Genomic DNA, 3,926 nt, shown 5'->3' on the forward strand with positions numbered 1-3,926 from the left:
ATCCGCAAAGTACTCACGTTTTACAATAGTTCTGCTGGCTGGGGTCCGCTGTGTGGTCCGGTGGTGAGACGGTCCGGAGTCCAGCGGCTGGTAGAGAGATGAGGAGACGGCTAGTGGAGCTGAACGGGCTGCAGCGGGGAGGGGGAGGAGAGGAGGGGGGGGGGGGCATTGTGTTCACGATGGGTTCACGTGTGAAGAGGGGTGCAGAGCATGGCGACGGTCTACGTCACGCCATGGAAGACGGGAATATAGATGATAACTGTCTGCCATGTTCTTCTTCTTTTTCCTCTTTAATCGTATTGACGCTTTGACAATACTGTCCGTGGACATGCATGCCAATAAAGTCTATTGATTTGAATTGAATGGCTTACATTCCAAACTGTAAATCCTTGTCCTCCCTGTCTCTATTACCTTTTTTGGAGTTGCCTCTCCTCAGTCAGGTAGATCAGCAGCAATGATGCCAGCTGTTCCAGTGAGACTCCCTCTCTGACTGAAGTCCACAGGCTGTCCTCCTCTGTCCCCTTCATCCCCTGAAGTGGCTACGTCCATATAAATATTACTTCACTACATCTATCTATCAGCCATAGTTACTTTATAAATCATATTTGACATAGATTAGTTCCATGCTGACCAGCAACATTAATTACAAACATGTAAGTATTAAAATCTACAATAATATAACACTGACAGGGGCCTGCACAATTACTACTTGAACTGTTGATACTTGAAGTACATTATTTTCATAGTGGTATTGCTTATTAAGGATCTGGGTGTTTCTACCAGCAATCACCAGACAGAGGTCATCAGTTTTCAGGTCACAAGTAAGCATCAGGTCTTTGAAGTCCTAAAGTTTGAGTTTTTGAGTAATAATGCGCTCTTCATCAAATGTAAAGCCATATGCGACATTTTGGAACCACTCGTTTTGTCTGCTACAATTGTTTTTTTGTTGAACACCGCATAGTTATTGTATGCAAACAAAAATTATCTTTGGTTACATTTTTTGTTCTTCATGCTTCTCTCCTGCAGCCTGACTGGATGCTGTCAGGATTGGTTCAAACAAAGTGGTCTGGGACATTAAGAGTTGACTAGTGTCCAAGTCATGTGACTAAAGTCTACACCTCTGCCAGGTACTTCCTCTGCGGTTATAAGACACAATTCAATCATTAATTTGAAGGTATTTGGACTAAGAAAGCTTCTGGAACCGGACAATAAACAATTATAATCTTATTGTGGCGGATAAGATATTTATATTTACTCAGTGTTGCACTCTGTGTAGTGCAGAAACATGGGGTTGAACCCGTTATTAAAATGTGACCTACATTTGATTACATGATTAGATCTAGATTGGGTGGCACGGTGATGGTCAGCACTGTCGCCTCACATCCATGACTTTATATGTCTTGGAACAAAATGTTCCATTTTTACCTTTCACAAAAGCTTATTATTGGACGTTTATTCCATTTGAATGTGAATACATTGCACGTTAGAACACAGTAGAAATGGTGGCCCATACATCAATGTGAACATGCTGTTCTCTCCATCCCCCCACTGATGCTGCACATGTCACACATGATGATGACGGCGGTGGTGATACAGGCTGGCACCCAATAGGAAGCTGCAGTCCCTCTCTCTCCCTCCAACAAGGCGAGGAGGGTAAGCGCCCACTCAGCTGAGTCGAGGGCCATTGTGTGTGTGTGTGTGTGTGTGTGTGTGTGTGTGTGTGTGTGTGTGTGTGTGTGTGTGTGTGTGTGTGTGTGTGTGTTAGGGCTGTTAAGGTCGTTGCATGTGAAGAGTGAGGAGAGTGATGAAGGGATTAGATTGGCCAGTGGAAGAAGGCGGGGCTACAGGCTGTTACCTAACAGAACACAAAGCCCCCTACAAAGCAGCCTCACTCTCTCTGTCTTCATCACTAATCTGTAACAAGCAAACACACTCAAAGGTTTCCCACATGCCTCACAATATTCTGTACAAACAGTCCTCATGCTGTTGTCTCAGGGATGAGCAAACAGTCCTTCAGGCTCACGTATTGACACTTAGAGATCGAAGGCCAGTCCAAGAACACATTTCAACTAAATCCTAAAACTCTAAAATCATATCACGAAACGTTAATAAAGATGAGCACCACATTGCTTGGGTTCAGTGAAGACATGAAATCAAGATGCTTCTGATGCCCGACATTTAATTTGTTCCTTTGTTCTTAATTTTTTATCTAAAATGTTCACATTCTTCACTTGAATTATTTCATTGCCTTGTGATTGGCCCAGTCCAGCATGTTGTATATCATAAGTGTATCTAAATAAACCTTATTATTATTCAACTTAACCAAAGCTCATTATGACATTGCAGCTGACCTGTAGGTTGTGTTTGTTATGGTGGCCCTGAGAAGTCAACTTACTGAAAATTAAGACAATACATTGAAATAACCAAAACACGAGCGACTTCCTCAATATGACAAGACATAAAAAAACAGCACTGCATATAGAGAAAACACAAGCAGATACAGAAACATGCTGCAAATACAGAAACACAAGCAGGTACAGAAACATGCTGCAAATACAGAAACACAAGCAGGTACAAAAACATGCTGCAAATACAAAAACACAAGTTCACAAGTTCCGTGGCTTCAGACTTGGAGGTACTGATTCTCAAACCGCCCCAGTGCATGCTGAAGGTCACGGTCTGATGGAGCCAACAGAACCACATCATCTGCAAAGAGCAACGTTTTTCCAATCTTGTATTGTCCAATTTTGGAGAGCCTTTGCCAATTGCAGCCTTGGTTTCCTGTTGTTGGCCTACAGGAGTGGCACCCGGTGTGGTGTTCTGCTGCTGAAGCCCATCTGCTTCAAGGTTTAAGATGTTGATGCTCTTCTTCATACCTTCATACCTCCGCCATTCTCCTCTGACCCCTGCCACCAACAAGGCATTTTTGCCCAGAGAACTGCCTCTCATTGGATATTATCTATTTTTTGGACCATTCTCTGTATACTCCAACCAGCCCATTTTGGCACCAGCAACCATGTCAGCTAAAAATGACTTACATCACCTTTTTTCACCATTCTGATGCTTGGTTTAAACTTCAGCAGATTATCTTGAATTTATCTACATGCTTAAATGCATTGAGTTGCTGCCACATGATTGGCTGATTAATAATAATAATACATTTTATTTATATAGCGCTTTAAAAAGGCACTCAAAGACACTTTACATGGTAAAAACAGAAACAATAAAAGCAATTATAATTAGAACAAAATAGAAGACATCATAACAGAAAGCAACAACACAAAAAAATAAAAAAGAAACATACATAACTGACTTTACAGGTTAAAAGCAGATTTAAATAGTTGAGTTTTAAGTGCAGTTTTGAAAGTGGCGAGTGACGGAGAATGTCTGAGGTGTTGGGGGAGGGAGTTCCAGAGGGAGGGGGGTAACGATGGAGAAGGCCCTTTCCCCCCAGGTCCGGCGCTTGGACAGAGTAGGGGGGGTACGGAGGTTGGCGTTGGTGGATCTGAGGTGTCGATTGGGAGCGTGTCGATGCAGGAGGTCAGAAAGGTATGAAGGGGTTTAGGGTTATGAAGGGCTCTGTATGTGATGAGGAGAATCTTGAACTGAATTCTTTGCTTCCAGTGGAGGTTTTGAAGGACTGGGGTGATGTGGTCTCTGGTGGAGTGGGAGAGCAGACGGGCAGCTGAGTTCTGGATGTGTTGTTGTTTGTTGATGATTTTGGTGGATGAGCCGTACAGGATGCTGTTGCAGTAGTCCAGTCGAGAGGCAATGAAGGCGTGGAGGAGTGTTTCAGGGCGGAGGAGGAGAGGGAGGGGCAGAGATGATGTTTTTGAGATGAAAGAAGGCGTTTTTTTGTCATGTGATTGACGTGGCGTTGAAAGGAGAGGGTTTGATCGAAAATGATGCCAGGGTTACGGACATGT

The 3,926-nt window shown here is 43.3% G+C and overlaps 1 protein-coding gene across 1 annotated transcript in view; it reads right to left on the minus strand.

The window, feature by feature from the left end:
• The window catches only part of ldhba (lactate dehydrogenase Ba), a 9,962-nt gene extending 9,861 nt beyond the window's left edge, over positions 1-101 (minus strand). The window contains 1 exon segment of the mRNA XM_068717171.1: positions 18-101. The gene's annotated coding sequence lies outside the window, so the exon portion shown is untranslated.
• Positions 102-3,926: the final 3,825 nt, after the last annotated feature.

This window comes from Cebidichthys violaceus, unplaced genomic scaffold (genome assembly GCF_023349555.1).
Source record: "Cebidichthys violaceus isolate CVI_PGR_0920_01 unplaced genomic scaffold, fCebVio1.0.p SCAF_21, whole genome shotgun sequence".
Taxonomy (NCBI): domain Eukaryota; kingdom Metazoa; phylum Chordata; class Actinopteri; order Perciformes; family Stichaeidae; genus Cebidichthys; species Cebidichthys violaceus.